The sequence below is a fragment of the Calidris pugnax genome, unplaced genomic scaffold, assembly GCF_001431845.1.
Source record: "Calidris pugnax isolate Ruff unplaced genomic scaffold, ASM143184v1 scaffold63, whole genome shotgun sequence".
NCBI lineage: Eukaryota > Metazoa > Chordata > Aves > Charadriiformes > Scolopacidae > Calidris > Calidris pugnax.
In genome coordinates this window covers 6,421,729-6,440,256 of record NW_015090852.1, presented here as the reverse complement: position 1 = coordinate 6,440,256, position 18,528 = coordinate 6,421,729, and positions in this window count along the sequence as shown.

The window sequence follows — 18,528 nt, the reverse complement described above, 5'->3', positions numbered from 1 at the left end:
TTTCTGTGGGAATTACTCATAGAAACAAATGAAATCACATAAAGGACTAAGGTCTTTGTAGTATTTTTTCTTTATGGAACCATATTTCTATTTTAGTGTAAGGCTGAAACAAAACGGTTACCTAACATAACGTTGTTTAGTAATTTATATTGTAAGGTATTGCTATCAAATGAAAAAACAACATTAATAATCTTTGGAATCAATTCTTTCCTCAATTTACATATTCCATCAGAGAGTTCTTACTACTCCGATAAGTGAAAACCAGCAAGTGAAAAAAAATTGACTTAGTCTAAAATATGCAAAATTTCACTGATTTGTCATGTACCTATCAAGGTGGCTAAAAATTTCATCAAATATTGATCAACAAAATCACTTTTTTTAGTAACAACATGAATTTAACTCAGTATTTTACTCAAAAAAAAAGGTTTGCAGCTTTCATAATTTCTTTTTGAATTGGCATAAAAATGATTGATTCAGCTGTCTAAACTACTGTCAAAGGCAAAACTGTAGATCATGAAGCCTTTTCTCAGCCACTGATAAAACTGAGTACAGCAATACAAAAATCAACACAAGTTGTGAGACTTTATATAACCACTCTGTTGCTAAGTTTGTCCAAAATTCCATGCCACTTTCCATTCATAAACAACATTTTCACATTCCTCCAGGTTGACACACTAAAGCAAAGCTATCCCCAAATATGAAAAGACTTGCTTGTAAATAATCTGCTCTAAGTATTCAAATGACCTGTTTATATTCCAGTGACTCATGAGTCCAAGTCTTAGTCCTGTTGTGGCTCTCAGTTTCCAGCCACTCAATTTACGGGTAGTTTCCTATGGAACACACATGTCTTTTTTTTGTCTCAGATGTTTCCATAGGCTGGCTCTTTAATGACATTTTGAATATTCCTATGGAACACACATGTCTTTTTTTTGTCTCAGATGTTTCCATAGGCTGGCTTTTTAATGACATTTTGAATATATTTATTTATGTATTTTATCTTTGCCTTTTGTCTAGTTGCTATTACAGAACTTATGTACACTTAGCTGTTGAAATTTATCTTTCATTTTATTTACTGGATTTGAGCTGGTGATTTCATTTTCGCTAATAAAGCACTAGAGAACATTCAAGTCCGTTTAATCTATCAGTTTGCAACTTTTTTTTCCTGTTTGCAGTGAGGCGCAACCCTATATGCCTAAATCAGGAAGATCTACATCTCTAAAAGTCTTTTCTCTCTCATAATATGATCAACTTTTCTTAAAATGTTATTAAAGAGAAAAAAATGTAGTAATCAAAAGATTTGATTGTTATCTTGCTTATTTTCTCATTTTGCTTCCTTACAAAGCTCCAAAGAATTCAAGTTTGTTCTATCATTTTTCTCTCATCCTCTCTCCTTCCCTTCTACCCATCAACAGCCTTCAGACATCTAATGAGGTTTTTGAAACTTTCCCATTAGAGAATAAAAGCTGTTTTGATGGTCAGTTATACTATCGAATTTATTCATCAGCTTCACTGAAATCTCAGTACTTCAGGCTCTTTAAAACCTTACTCCATCTTTACCCTGAGCAACAAAATTAAAGAAGGGAGAAGAAACCCTAGATTGTATTACTGTAACTGTAATATTTGCATTACAACTAAGCATTTTATCAGAAGTGAGGACTCTTCCTTCATTCATTTTTTTTTGTCATTTGCTGTAGCAAAGCACTGTAGTTGAAATTTCACATTCTCTGGTTTCTTCTGCCTCCATGTTCTCAAAAAGTAGAGCTCCGGCAGTTTCACTGCAACCAGACTTTGCTACCTAAACATGCTTTTCATCAAATTACTAGAAAAATAAAAATAAAAACAAATCTGGCATGAAATTAGGTTACACAGTATGAAATTATTTATAGCAGCCCACCAAGCCCTACATCAGGGAAAGTCGTAAGCGTCTGAGTCTGCAGAATTTATGCAGCTTGACTGTATTACATCTGGATGTCGACAGCTGGTTATTATGTACACCTAATTTATCCAAGCAGTAAATACCACAAGTAGAGAAATCTATTCACCTAAGGCTTATGGTTCAGTTGGTTTAGTATTTCATGCTGAAAACAAAATGTAGAATAAATTATGAGCAACGCTTCCCCGCATTTCCTCAACAGTGTATGATGCTCTATTGTGTAAATACACTAAGTGTCTTTGATCTAACTATAAATCTGGCAATGAGCCTGATTCCTTTTGTTTTCCAAAATAATTACAATAATAATTTAAAATTCTAACATTTCCTAGATAAATGACAAAGGGTATTGGCACAGTTAAACTACACCTGACAGGAAAGGACTACTAACAGCCTACAACAAGAGGAAGGAAAAAAACCCAGCAAACCTTTGTTAATGTGGTACTGAAATTAATATGGGCTAATTCTACCACTAAGAAGAATACTAAGAAAGGGGTATGACAAAAACTAAAAATTAAAACTAAAAATTAAAATCTGTCTCAGATATTATCCTCTGTCACACAGACACCTGAGGCAATCTATATCTTCTACTCTTACAATAGTAAGAGATTTCTGCAGGAACACAAAACCCAAAGTTTATTCCCCCTTCTTGAACCTTAATTGATGCATAAATCTGAAGGCATCCAGTTTTCTTCCTGAATAACCAGAGGTGTCTCTTTTTGTTATGTGCTATGTACTCATTTGTAGCAGCATAGGGTCTCTAAAGAAAATGCTATCGCAGCAGGCCAAGGAAGAACATGCTTCTACATAATCAGTAAAACACACACTGAAGTTGTAGTTAAGGTGTGAAAACCTAGGTTCTTGTTCAAAAAACTCTTAAGAATCACTACCAAATTCTTGTTGAAAACACTCTTACATATATGACTATCTTTCTTCTTCAGTGCTTAAAGACTGCATACAATTTTTATTGTCTGTACTAGCTAAAAATGCATGTTTAAAAGTTGTCTTAAGCAAGGATGCTTATTCATTAGAGCTTTAAGATTTGCTCCAAACACTCCTGGAATCAATAATAATTGTATAATTGACTTTAATTGTTAAATTTGAGCTGTAAATAGAATTACATACTAAGAAGGAGAAAATATTCTTCTTCAAAGATGACATTTGTTGCAAAACTTGATAACTCTGGATGTTTATAAATAGGACGCTAATGCCCAGAAACAAACTCAAAAACTTTCAGGGGATGGGGGGCAGGACAGGAAGGGAGGGGAGATTTAAGTAGAGAGCAGAAAATATTTATGGATTCCCATTACATCTTTTGGATAAAACCATGGCAACGATTCACCAAACACCATTCAGCTAGAATCTACACCTTACAGTATAATAATAATAGTAATAATACTTTGCATTCCTATGCTAATTTCCATTCCAGTAGCTTACAGCATGCTCAAACAGTGACTTAAACTTTACAATATGGCTAAACATAATTAAATAAAAGAAATTTGACTACAGAAATAAGCAGTTAAAGAATGAGATTATCCAGATAACAGATCTCAATCTCACTGAAAAACTGAATAAAGGCAAATAATCCAAAGAAACATTTTAGTACCTGTTTCATTTTAATGAAAAAAAAAAATGCATATACAGAAATGTCAAGTAAATTTCTATTACTTCCTGAATTAAAAAGATGATTTCTAGCTTTCACACAATCCTCAGAGTGCAAAGAGATTAGCCTTTTTTTGGGTTTATCACACTTGTGCAGAAAAGAGAGTATAAAAATCTACCAATATTATATCTTTTGATGAATGGGGTTGATTTGCTATGAGTGCTTCCTGTGGCCTTATGTATTGACTCTAAAGGAATATGAACCAATAATTTCATAGAACACTTTCTAAAAAAATAAACTGGTGTTTTAAAATGAAATAGTAATATTTTCAAGTTGTTCAGGTTTATTTTTAATATAATAATAATTTTGAAAACTACTTTTTTCATAGGGGAGAATATAGAATAGGTGGGTTCCTTAATATTCGGGAAGAAATATAGCAGTATAAATTGAGAAAAATCAAACTTTTGGAATTACTTAGAGGGTTCATTCAATACTCAGCTACCATCAAAGGCAGGTCATTACTTTGCCAACTTGAACTCCCTGAGATTGCTAAATCAAGTAATCATTTTTTTATTCTATCAAACAGATGTGCCAAGAAATACAGTGATAGCCAGTCTAAAATTTCACTGCCTATTGTCACTCAACTATGCCATTACATTTCTTGTGAACATATTTCATCTTCATGCAAGTGTTCACCCTTGCACAAAGCTCCTTGCTCCACCTCAGGTATCACTTACTCAGATTGCATGTATTTATCTTCTTAATGTTACTTAATAAATCATTCTCTAAGATAAAATCTTTTGGTTGTCTTCATTCTCATTTCTCCTTTGGCTCATCTCTTCTCAAACAATTTACTTGTATTTGTTGCCATTGAATGCAAAAGTCTCAAAATCTTACTAATACATCGAAAAGAGCCCATTTTTTTGGGTTGAAGAGGAAAAAGACATTCAACAATAGTCTTTTTTGTAAATAATGGAAACTGAAGATGACAGCAGTTTCTGGAGAAGTTCTAAGCAATCTCTCTCATTACTGTAAATATTATCTCCCTATTATTGTATATATATCTGTTCCTCTGAGTTTTATTTATACCCCATTGACAGGATGTTTGTACAACATATAGAGAATGGAAGGAAAACTCGGAATCCTTTTAATTGAATGTAAGTGTTTTGTAGAATGCAAACTGTCATTTTTTTGGTCTTAAAAATTAATGCCCTAAACATATTTCTATTTACTTACTGTAATTTTCTAAATGGATGCTTTACATTGCATAACTAGTTTCCTAATACTAGCAGAAACTGTTTTTAAATACACGCTTCATGATAATATATTTAACATATATTTATATTTACAGTAAAAATTCACAAACATAAGCAAGTGGGAAAAGTATAATTAGACCATTTACCTTTTTGTCTTAATTTGCACCTGCAGTATCTGCGTGTCTTCTGAAAGAATTGGTGCTAGAATCGGTATCAGCGTCTCTGCCTGTTCTCCAGCTACAAGGAAGAACAGGTATAACATTAAAAACTTGCACTAGAATAACCAAGGGATGAGTAATTTATGTTCTATGGCAAGCTTAGCATTCTCTACCATTCATAATCAAGAAAATTTTTTCTACACAGATGTTCATGACACAATCCGTGGGGAAATATGGTGCTTGCTAGATATAATTCTCATCAAGAGGAAGATATGGTAGCTTTCCTTTTTTTCCATGTGTGCTAGAAATACAGAACACACATAACTTAACAACCAGTTCTCATTAGCTGTGTTAGGGTTAGGGTGAGGAGAGCCTTGCAAGATATTAAGGCAGGCAGAAACTCAGTTTTTCAACACCTATAGTGAGTGCCCTACTACTCCTAGGTGATGTACTGCATGACCAGTTCTGTGACATACTACAAATACAATGTTGCCAGCCGCCTTCAGAAATTCAGGAACTGCCTCAGAAGATGTCAAAATGAGATTTGTAACTTAATAACTGAAATTCTATTATTTCAGAAGTATGTTGCGAGGACTAAATGTTAAAAGATATGCCTATGCCTTTGTCAGGATTTGCAAGAGTTATATTTAAAGAACACCCAGGAAATAAAGCTTGAGAACACAAATACAGAAGTGCCAAGTGGACAACATTATGTGGGAAGTTCTCTTATATTTGGGGGGAAATTGACACAACTGTATGGCCACCTGAAGTGTCTGTACACTACTGCATGCAGCAATTTCTGCATGCAACATCCTCTCCGTTGCATTCCAGCTGAAGGCTGCAAAACAGGTAACTGCTATTCATGGCAAAGCCCGATGTCAAAATAAAACTCAGCCACTCTCATTTCGCGCCTCTATCATGAAAACCAGAGTTCACTTCCTCCTAAACTTGAATTATTGTAAGAATCTATGAATTTTGGTCCTGGAAAATCAATTATTTTTACTTTTATTAAACTCTCACTAATGAAAGATCCAATGAATATTGAAGAAAATAGGTAACATGGACGACTCAGCTACCTCCCTAAATAAAACGTGGGAGTTATTACACAGATTATTATACAGATCCTCCAATTAAGCAGGATAAATCAGATTTTTACATTTAATGCATCCTTCAATTAAATAGTAAACAATTTGAATTCAGCTCTGTATTATTTTTCTATGGTCTTTAAATGAAGCCGAAAAATAGAACTGCAAGAAATTAAAGGTGGAAAATGCCTCTAACAATATACAGTGGAGAAAAGCCAACAGTTTCTGTTTTAAAGCATTTAAGGAATCTCCATAAAATACCTCTTTGGAATACCTCTGCAGCTTTCACGTGCTGCCAAATATGATCATTTTTAAGGTATCTTCTTGCTCTCATACATATGCACTTATACAAAACAAACGGAGTCTTACAATTCATTAATTTAACCCAGATCTTTTTTGTTAATTATTTTAAATTTCAGCATGCTCTCAAGCATACAGTGTGACACTGGCAGTCACAACAGATCATAAAAATAGTATTATAAAATAAGGAGGATTTTTGCATAAGAAAATATTTTATTAAAATATCAGAATAATTTCCTGTTAATGTCAGAAACAGCAGGTCCTGTGCTTTAAAAAAATCTGAGGGATCAAATATAATTAATTCATTTCCTCAGAATACTTGTTTAGATTTCATGTATCCCACCTTATAAAATATTTTCTTGCCTTAGTATCATCATACATTTTCTATTAAATTATCTTATATAAACTGATGAGTACTTCTGCCTACAATGCCAGTGAAATTTGTTTGTTTTTGAGGATACTGCCAACCATATTGGGCTAATCAGGGTGACACGTAAGAGGTAGTGATAAAAATTCTAAACAGTATGTGTAATTAATTCTTTGGGAAAAAAAAAACAACTTGAAAAATCAGACATAAAACCTTTCACATTTTTACACAGTGATGAATCAATATCCAAGTTGATGCACATGATATGTCTTTTTTCCTATAAAGCAAATGGAATGACTTACTAGCATTGAATGCGACCTTTAGTTTAGGCCATAAAATCCTATAGCAGAGACAGAATTAAAAAGATCTACATAATCCTCTAGAAATGGGGTTTGTCAATTTACTTACAAAGAAACTGTTTCTTTGTAATTTGTACTCATTAAAGTAAAAAAATTATTAACATAAGAAACTGTTTCTATACTCACTAAAAAAAATATTAACATAGACATCAAACAGACAAATATAAGATTTGAAGATGAAGAAATGCCCTTGATGGGTAAGCATAGCCCAAGCACGACTAAGAGTAATAATACTACATGCACTTGCACCAGGCTTCTAATTTATTTTCATTAGCATTATAACATATATTATAATATAGAACATATACTATATGTTATGATGTATATAAAATTATATACATTATATATGCTAGAGATATATATGTTGTATATAATGCATATAGCAATATATAGTATATTAGTAACGTAATAACCATATATTATGTATTATATATCTAATGTATAACATAATACATAACATATAACTAATAACATCTATTATAACATAATATACAGCATATATAACATAACGTGAGTTATAATATTATGTATGATATGTCATAACTCGTGTGTGAATGTGTGTGTGCAACGCAAATATCTAGGAGAACTCCTGATGTTTGAAAAAACTTGCTACAAATTTTTATGACTTTATACATTCATCCTGAAAACAACTCTAATTAGTCTGTTAGTGCTTTATTTTGAGCTTGCCTGAATTGATGCAATTTTCTGTTCTTATTTTCTGGAAACGACTTTCACTCTCTAAACTTTACCTTAGAAGACCTTTATTCTCCTGTTTAACCTGCTGGCTGAATTTTGCTTCCCTGTCACTCCTCTAGCATTTTTTGCTAAACTGTGGCATACGTTAACTCCAATATAATATCAAATACATGGACTTTAAACAAACTGTTTGTAATCTGGAATCATCAACCTGGTTAATCAGGTTAACCTTTTATCTGTTTCTTTATCTTTCTTTAAGCAGTTTCTTGTTTTAAAAATGGTCTAGGAATGAAATTACCTGGCTGCTTCTCTTACATAAAGATGTTACTTTTAAGTCCATTATGATTCCTAGTGCATCTTGAATCAGGTCTAAATAGACTGCTACATCTCCTCTTGAAGATTTTCTGACTGATTGCTCCAAAAAGCACTGACTCAAATTTTAAATATGACAGAAGCAAGCATTCCATCCTGATATGACATTTATCCAAGATTTATGAAGTTGTCTGCAGCCTCCCATTATTACTATATATTGCAACATTCTTACTCTTTTTTGTTTCATGTTCTTTGTCACTTATCATCAATGCATGGTAGAAAGTACAGACCTGATGTAATTCTCTCTGTATTTGGATACCATATTTATATCCAGAGAGACTCTATAGTACTGATGAAAGAGCTGCCTTAACTATCTTATCTGACTCTATGTTTTAATATATCGTGCCAGCCATGAACTGTAAAATCTACCACAAAGCTACAATGAAACTTCTTTGGCATTATTATATCAAACATTCCTATCAATATGACTACTTTATAACTATGCTCATTTAGATGCACCCAAATTAATTCAGTCATTCAAGAAGAATAGTCTGAAGGTATGTAGCATTTATGCAGAAGTACACCTATGCTGAAGTCTATTTATGTGTACCTTTCATAATTGAAACTTCGTAACAATGTTCTTTGCTATTTCCTACTCCTTTGTTTGCTTATTTATTACCTGTGTCCTCTATTTTTCTCTACTTTTTTCCTAGGATGCAGAGGATTTAGAATTTAATCTTGAAATTGTAGACCCTCCTGCACCATATGCTGTTTTGTTCCAGGTGCCTTAATCCAGAATTTGCTTCAAAAAGCATCTTACTATTTAAGTATTTTCTTCTCATTTATTCACATGGCATTTACAGACTTTACCTATATGATAATTTTCTGAGTTTCTTGATAAATCTGTACTCTTCTTCATTACAATATTTTCTCAAATATCACTGAAATTGTATGTCTTGTCAGCACAAGGTTTTGCACCAGAGACAGGAACACAGAATATTCCAAAGAGTGCTACACTGTCTTTACTTTCCAGACAGCAAGCCAAATTTTGCTCTGCTATTTGAACATATAGCTGGTACCCACACACGCTATGACCATTTAAGATTCTCCCTTGCTAAGATCTTTTACTTTGCTTAGCAAACTGCCAGACTTCTCACTGACATCACAAACTTGGTTGTTTGTGTATGTCCAAAAATTTAATCTCTCAGAACTACATTAGAGTAGGCAGTAGAGTCAGCTGGGCTCTGCAAAGGACCTTCTAGGAGAGAATAAAATTCCACTGCATTTTGGAAAATTTCAAATATTCTTTCCCAGAAATACAATAATCTACATTTGATTTTCTGTTTTCAAAAGCATTAACAGAATATTATGTGCAGAGCACTGGAAGATAAAAAGAACACACAGTCCAGCAGTTATTTAATATAATTTCTGCTGCTAGATGAACGAGACAAGGAAAGGGGCAGGAGAGAAAGAGAATGAGAATAATCCATCCAAATCTATGACCAGCTATTCAGCGGGGTTTACAAAACATAGAAATACCGCTGTTTTCCAAACTATAGTTTGTTCTTCACTGTCCTGTTTGGACACAATCTTCTGAGCACATGATGAGAGACAAATACCGTGAAAAATTATGTATAATAAGATTATATAACTACATAGTGTGCTAAGACCAAAGTTTTCCATACTGAATACCTAAATGTATAAAAATGTGGCTCATCTTTAAGGTTCCAACTTTGAACATTTTGTACTTAAGTACATTAACATATTCTCCCTAGCATTTGATGAACCTACCACTGTCATACATATGTTGTAGCTTCAAGCTACATCGTATCAAAAAAACTGAAGTTCAAAACATTTCCCATGGGAATACATAAACCTCAGGCATCCACATCTCCTTTTCACCTCCCTGATTGATTTCATTACCCTCAATTTCTTTGCCTTCAGCACAGCTCTCAAATCACTTTGTTATGACTTCATTGTTCTCTTACAGCTTTCCTTGCCTAAACAGTGGCACTAGCTTCAGCAATACCCTGTTTTATTAATCTGTTCACCTTCAGTAAGTGATAGTTAAAAAGAGACTCACAAAGCAAATCTAAAACATGGCTGCTAGCTAAAGAAATTACACAGATGTTTAAAAAGCCAAACAGAAATACCAAAGAAAGCCTCACCAACAACTCTAAAAACATTGTGTGGAAAGAAAGCAGCAATTATTTTTGTTTTTTATTTACAAAATGTTTTTTAACTACAGAAAATATTAATTCATTGAAATTGAAACTTCCTTTTGAAACAGATATAGACCACCAAAAATAAAGCATGAGAAAAGACCTTCTGGATCAGCAAGCCCAAAAGCAAGTAATCATAGAATAGTCAGATGTTTTTCTAGAGACACTCTTGTGGAGAAGGGGAAAATCAGAGGAAAATCTCTGCTCTAAATCTGGTCAAGGAAGCAGCGATCTCGCTTTTATCTCTCCCAGAAAATCTGCAGCTGTATCTAAGATGTAACACAATGCAATTGCCTCATGCAATTACCCCAAAAAACCTACCTTCAGACCACATACAGAGAGCTTGGTAGACACGGAAACCTTCCTAGTATTGACATCTTAACATCAGGTTCTAGGCAGTGACAGTAATTGAAAATGAAATGTGAGTTAAGTCAGTGAGTCTCACTTATGAAATAGTCACACACAGTTCAAGGTAAGGTTTTATCCATTATAAGGTATCCATTAAAATGAGCTATCAGTGGCTACCATCATGTTTAGTTTGTAACATTATGGATTATTTTTTCAATTTACTTTTTAAACAAGAGTGATTAAATATATGAGACACTGTTCTTTCACTTTGATAAAAATTGCAATTATTTCAGGCTTTCAGCACTGGAAAACTCCTTATTCTAAACAGCTGCACTACGTATTTTGAAGTATGTGATCAAAGAATAGTGCTAATTAGTCTTCTAAAGATAACAATCAGTCAGGATTACAGCACAGTCAAGATCACAGCATTAAAGGTAATATTTAGATACAAATGATATGATAAATTCACAATAACTATAGAAAAACTCTACCACAATTAAATATTATCCATTCCCGAAAGATTTTGGAAGAAAAATATTCCCTATATGATACTACTTTGGACCTCAAGTCTAAAAAAAGGTAACTTCAACAAAATTATTTTAAAATGTAATATAGGCACACTGAATACCTAAGGAGTAATTTAAGCTTACATTAACATAATGAGTGAATTAAGCTTACATTTAATCTTTATCTTGTGGAATTTTGACTAACTAGACATACATTATTTTAGAGACACCAGCGGCCCTTTAAGAGAAGAACTAAATCCGAACCTACTGTTCTGGTCCCTAAAAGATATCACCCTTCCTGTTCCTCCATGAATTTCTCACTTAATTGTGAATTTTTTGTCTCCTCTCACCTTGTAGTAGCTTATACAATTAGCTAAGGTAATGCAGTAGCTTATTTCTTTTTGAGGAAGATAAACGATAATCTACAGATATGTATTTTATATTTAAATTTTATAGCAATAGCTAAGAATTCTCTTCAAAAATTGAAGTCAGTAGGTGAAATAAACTCCCTGTTTGTGCATATTTCTCTTTCACATGATGTAAACAAGAATGAAGCAGTAACACCAAGCATTTGAATATTTTAAATTCTGAACAAAATTATGTTTTGTCATAAGTTGCTGACTGATGGTAAAGCTGACAAGTAAAGAGCACAGACTATACCACAGAGTAAATCCAGAAATAGAATATGCTAATAATTTTGCCAATTCATGGACATTCATGACATTAGGATCAGAAAAATAAAGGCCATATTGACTGTTTAGAAGGTTTGTTTGGTTTAAGTGTATTTATCGAGTAAGTACACCATATTTTTCAACTTACTTCTACTAATGACATGCATTTGAGATGGTTATTTAAACCCTTTCATGACTGCCCTACAGGCCCTCAGTGTGTTTACTTGACATAATGTGTTCTTTTGACATTCCCATTATATTTGTAAAGGCAGTAACAAAAGAATAAGAATACATAAATTCCAAATAACAACTGCCTGTAGTTTCCATTACACAAATTGATTTATAATGCCTGTAAAATGAATTTCACTGTGGAACTCTATACTGTTTAAGCATTCAGCAGGCTCATTACATGCTGCCGCCCCATTTTAGCTATAAAAACCTGTGTTTTGTTTTAGTAGCATCGACTGTGTCCTTCAGCAACAGAAAGTTTACAAAGTCTAAAACATGAAACTATTTTGAAACATAATTCAAGATGGCATTATCCTAGTTTTTCTAATTAATTGATATATTAATTCTTTTAATTTTTTCAAACAACTTCCTTTTATTAGAAAAGCCCCTGAACAGTGTCAATTAATGATTAATGTAAAAAGTCTGGAAATATTTCAATGAGTTTTCTACTTGAACTTGTTTCTTGTAAACAGTTTATTTTTCTTTTTTAATTGGCCAAGTTAAACTAAGTTTAACATAACCAATTTTTAATAATAACAAACTCCTAAACTTCTTTAATTAAATGCATACAACCAGCATTGAAATAAAATGAAGGTCCATTCATGATGAACCAGTACCAGCATATAATCTTTTTCTAGATTGGTTAAATCTTACAAAACATTTTCCTCATGTTTTTCCTGTGACTTAAATGGTAATAATAAATATTATTCTGAATTCATCTTGCAACTAAGACCATTTTTGTGAAAATTCTTTATTTATGTATTCACAGAACCAAAAAAGCTAGATTCTACTTTTTCAACTGTCCGTTTTCCAGCTAGAAGTTTCTTGCTAGAAAATAGACAATTTCCATACTCTGTTTTGGAGTTACATTAAATCATTCATTAGATAAATTTTAATTCAGATCATGTTGTCTCACAACAGAAATTTGCCTTTAAATGAAATCAGCAATCTGTGTGTTTGCATGTGCACGTATATGTGTGTGTACGCAAGAGTGGGACTTCCCTTCTACTTGTTTCTCAGATTCATCTGGGCAAAGATGTATTACTGGCTCTTATCATCTTATCAGAACATAGGCAAAGGACCTATAAGGAGATGCATCTCCAAAAAAACAACAGTAGTACATTTTTTCCCAGTGGTGAGAGCTACTTCATGGTTTCCACCCCAGGGAGTTCATCTTTCTCAAGCTCAACTGTACTCTTGGGGATCAAAAAGCAAGCTCTTCATGAGTAATTTCTGTTGTCCACTATTAAAGTTACTGGAATTTCAAGTGTGCATCTGATCTGTTCACTGAATATCCTGCAAGGTACCATCTCTGATGCTACCCTGGTACTCAAAGAAACATAAGCTAGGAAAGGCTATATAAATTTACCAATGAAAAAGTTGACAGAGATGACTTATTTTCACTAGAAGCAAAATCTTGGAACACAAAAGCAAAGTATGTACAAAAAATGCACAGCTTGTGTCTTACATGTGCATGCTGGATGTTATCTGAACATGCTGACAGTTGTCCTCAGCAGTTGACTGCAAACATCTAGTATTTCAGAAATCAAACAAACCCCATATGTAAGGTAATTATTTTGTCCACCAGTATAATCACATTACTGGATTAATATATTTTAATAAGTAAAAATACAAGTATGTATTTAAGCCTGGTGAAAAAAAATCATGTTAAATTCCCGGAAAAAATTACACTTCGAAAGATAAAAGAGTTAATAATTTATGGAAAAATTAACTTTTAACTGCTCTCTACTATATTGCTCTGTTCACATTTAGCATTTATCTACATATCAAGAATACAGAGTCAACTCTACAGAAAAGTATTTTTAAAGGGATTACACTTTGTTTCATGTGTTTTTTCCACCTATGCTATAAAATCACAAAATTATGATAGAGATTATAACAATAAGACATCCTACAGTATTTATATGTTGAGGTGAATAACATTATGTATAACTTATTTCTGGAAGATGCTAATAAAAGGGCTAATTTAGTGCTTAATAAGACAAATAAAGTTACTGCATTAATCTATAAAACCTACCACATGCATTTTGCATAGACTTAGAGAGGGCAAAAAATCCAGAAAACCTGGAGGATATAAAAATGGCTTTCCAAAATGAAGTAAAATAATGAAGAGAATATAATTGCATCTCACATGACACATCATACAAATCAATATTCTCGCATTCAACCATGTATTGCATATATTTTATACACTTGTCTTGCCTTTCACACTTTATTAAAAATATACAAATAAACAACTCAGATTAGGTTTTCCCTTTCAATAAAGATGAGTTACTGTTGCCAGATCTAATAAAATATTTAATTTGTGATGACTATGGGAACAGAAGGAAGCTGCATTCCCTAAGACAGCATATGTAAAAAGTTTCTTGCTGTCATCGAATAAGGCTCTGTTAAAGAAACATATCACAAAACTGCCAAGAAAAACCTTAAAATGCAAAATTTTATGTAAACATGTATCTTCAGCAATCAGAAGTACTTACACTATGTCTGTAAGAGGAAGGACTCATTTACTCTTGTCTTCACCTTCATCTGTATCTGAGTGATGTCACTGTGTCTCTGGACACAATCAGAGACTAACTGGAAGTCTGAATATTTACTTTCAGGCCACCCAAACTCATTTTGTGACATTGATAAAGCTCCTTGTGTTAGCTCTGATGGTATGAAAATTCCTTCTATACAAAACAAATTCTCTTTTCTCAATCTAACAGAAATCAGATTGAGATTATTACTAATCAGTAATAACAAATCTTATTTATTTAACGCTTGCAACACATATTGTCATACCAACACAAACTGCAGTGTCTTCAAGACAGCAGGATATTACAGAAGTCTGTGAAGCCAATTGGTAAGAAGAAACATACTTTAGTTTCTCAAGTTTTGCTCACATTGAGATTCGTGTGTTTGAACATAACATTGGTACATATGGCACAGGAAATACCACATTAAAGATTAAAGGTGATTTGCACATTTGATGTATACATTCAGTTCTTTATGCGCTCCACAGACTAATACAGACCTCACAGACTAACAGAAGGCGCCTGTACTGTAACCTGTGAGTAATACTTATCCAAGGAAAACTACTCAACTTTGCCAAAATGCAGAAAAATACCCTTCTGAATACTGAACATTGAACACTGAGTATTTTGACTAATGCCACTCAAATAATCTAATTCTACTGACTGATGAGTGTTATTTATTCAGTGTAATTTTCATACTATAGAACATTCTCCTTCATAGTATAGCTCTTCTTAAATGGCAAATTTTACTACTTCTAAAAGTGTTTACTGTTGCCAAAGTCTACAGCACCACAGTTTGAACGTATCTTTAAAAGTATATTATCTCTGCCATTTAGCTATACGATTACATCTCTGTTGGCATGCATAGTTTGTTTTTTTTTTTAATGAAATCTATTGAAACACACTTGGTTATCTTAGGGAATTAACTTTTTGCTTGCTTCAGCAACATCTTTAGGAAAAAAACAAGTTTTATACAAACATTTTATAAAACATTAATCAAACTTCTCTAAGCACGTACATTGGCACAAGACTGCAATCAATGCATGAAATACATCCAACATGCCCCTACTCTTTTTGAGAAATCAGATAACTTAAAATATGTATTCCGTTGAATTGATATACATTTCTGAAATTATCAACTCTTGAGATAGTTAATTCCATAGAACTACATTCTAACTTCTTAATAGCCAGTAAAAAAAATAAAAATCCATTTGCATTTAGCACAGTGAAATGAAGTCCTTTTCTTCTCTCAGTATTATTCTAGGTGACATGCAAAGTGAATAATAAAGGAGTAGCAATACCACATCAAACTAACTTATGAGCACTCATGAGTATTGTTTTATAAATTCAGGCTTGAGGATGATTAGTGCAACAAACCAGAACTTATTCATAGATGGATCATGCAAACCCATAAAAAACATGAATCAGTTTACCAAACTGAAACAGCTGTAATTTAAAGGAAAATATTTAAAAAAGAAAAGAAAAAAAAAAAACAAAAGAAGTCACTCAAAATGGGCTACCACTGATCTGGCTAACTGCTGAAAGAAAGGTGTCTTGCAGTATTTACTTTCAGTAATTTTTGGTGCTTTGACTGTGATATATACAACATTATACACTTTTGGGTGGTTTAGCTCATTCATTTGACCTTAATTTTATTTGGACTAACAAATTAAACATAGCAGTTTTGTTATACATCCATTTGACGAGTGCATCATTTACTACAAACCCTTTTCCCTGTTTTGCTGCTGTAAGAACAGGTTAAGAAACTTAAATCAGAGAGACTGCAGGCACCATAGCTTCTTCAGATATAGTAAAAGGATAAAGTTATTAGTCAGAAAAAATCCCAATATTCTTCTTCTACTATAATAGAGTCTTTAGAGAAAATATCTCTTTGGTATATTCTTTGGTATATTCAACCCTACCTCCTGCAATTTCTAAATTCTTGATAACAAACAACTTTTTATTCCTAACATTTAGGAATTCTTAACCTAACATTAGAAATGAAACTGCATTCCTGGCTTTGAAACATTCAATAATTATTCTTAGGATCATGTACTTAAAGCAACTCTGGTATAAATTACTTGGCGATATTCCACATAGTGATCTCACTTCTGACTCTGACAGCTTATTACTGAAACTATATCATTCCCTGGAAGTGGGAGAGAAAGACCCCAGACTATCCAGCATCTACGTCAGATAGATATATATATGCACACAGTTACAATCTTCCCCAAGTAAGAAAACTGGAACAAGATAGCCTCACTGCTTAGTGGCGTAAATTGCCATTAAATGCGTTAACAACAATTAATACCTGATTTTTATAATAAAAATTCTAGCTGAGGTTGAACTGCAGGTCCAAAACAATGAAAAAGTTTTGAAAGTTTAAAGCTGCATAAACATATTTTAAAAACACTTTCAAAGGCAGAGATTTTATGAGGCAACAGGTATGTTTTTGTAATGGCACATTTTCCTCATAGAACACATAACTCAAGTCTGTATTAAAATACTTCCTGAACATGTTAATTTTATTCCATCATATTTGTATTTTGTTCATTCAGAAAGCTGTCTCAGACAGGATAGACAGGGGATAGACAGGATAGACAGACAGGATAGACAAGGGGAAGTTTTCTTCTTTCCCTCTAGTTCAGGATATTCAGTGATAGGGATTTCCACCAAAACGCAGAACACAAAGTGCATAATTCTTTGCCTATGCATCAGCATAATAAAACAGGTCCAAAGAACTGCAAATGCTCTAAAGTTTTTCAGCATCGCCCAGATGAACTGAATCCTAAGCTAACTTTCACAGTAGAATCAGGTCATCTTAACGGACAAAAGGTCGTCTGTACGCACAGAAGCATGCAGCAGACTTCCATTGGAAACCTTTTAAAGCTTACGTCCCTTTTATACTTAATATCTATGGACGGTTGTAAAAACCAAATTTAATTCTGATAGCACACAGTATTGCTTATGAAGAGACATTTTTAACATGTTGTTTTGCATCTTTAATAGTAGAAAAAATAAATTGTGGAATTGTAGTATCTGTGGTGTTACACATATGAAATGGTTTTGCAGCATTCTGTTCAGTAATAGAATATTAAATTGGCTTGATATCCAAGTCAATAATGTCAAAGGGTATTTATACATTCAAAAACTAATGTCAAAAGGAGGATAGAAGCACATGAAAGAAAAATGACTTGTTAATGCCACTTCAGAAGAGCATATGAAGTGATGTAAAACTACCAGAAGAAAAATCAAATTTGTTTTTCAAAAGAATGAAATGACATGTTACAAAAAACAAGCTATCCATTGCACAGTGCCAGATGATCCAGGCATGTAATTTCAGAAAACTGCTTGTGTTAATAAAAGAAATTCTATTTTCAACCTTATTGTCCCAATTCAAAGGCACTCTGAAACATTACAAAACAGAAGACGCCATACTAGTAAAAGAAAAGGAGAACGATACTTGCACCAAGCGTGGCATATTCAATATTTTTTTTTAGTTTCTTCCAAATTCAGTAAGTGTAGCAATGAAAATTTGATCCCAGTAGCTTCAAACGTGGAGTACCAGACCTTTCAGACAACTTGATGTAGTCTGTATTAAAAGATGACATCATGTCATCATTGCTTGCTGCTCTGCTCCAACATAATCTATAGATTTTTGCACCACCAACAACCACCGAGCCCCCCCAAAAAAGCAACTTCTCTATTGCATTAGACACATATCCAGAGACGGAAGACTACTCACAGCACAGACTAAATAGCAGAGATCCTGTGTTGGTAATGATCTGGCATTGCAGATACTGAAAAAGAAACAATCCTAAACATTTGTTAAAGAGTTCAAGTAAACATCTCAGATGGTGCACACAATGTCTGTAAAACATACTAAATACAGCAGTAGGGTATTTGTTAATTAGTTTTCAAGTACTTGACTACTGGGTTAACATCCCTAG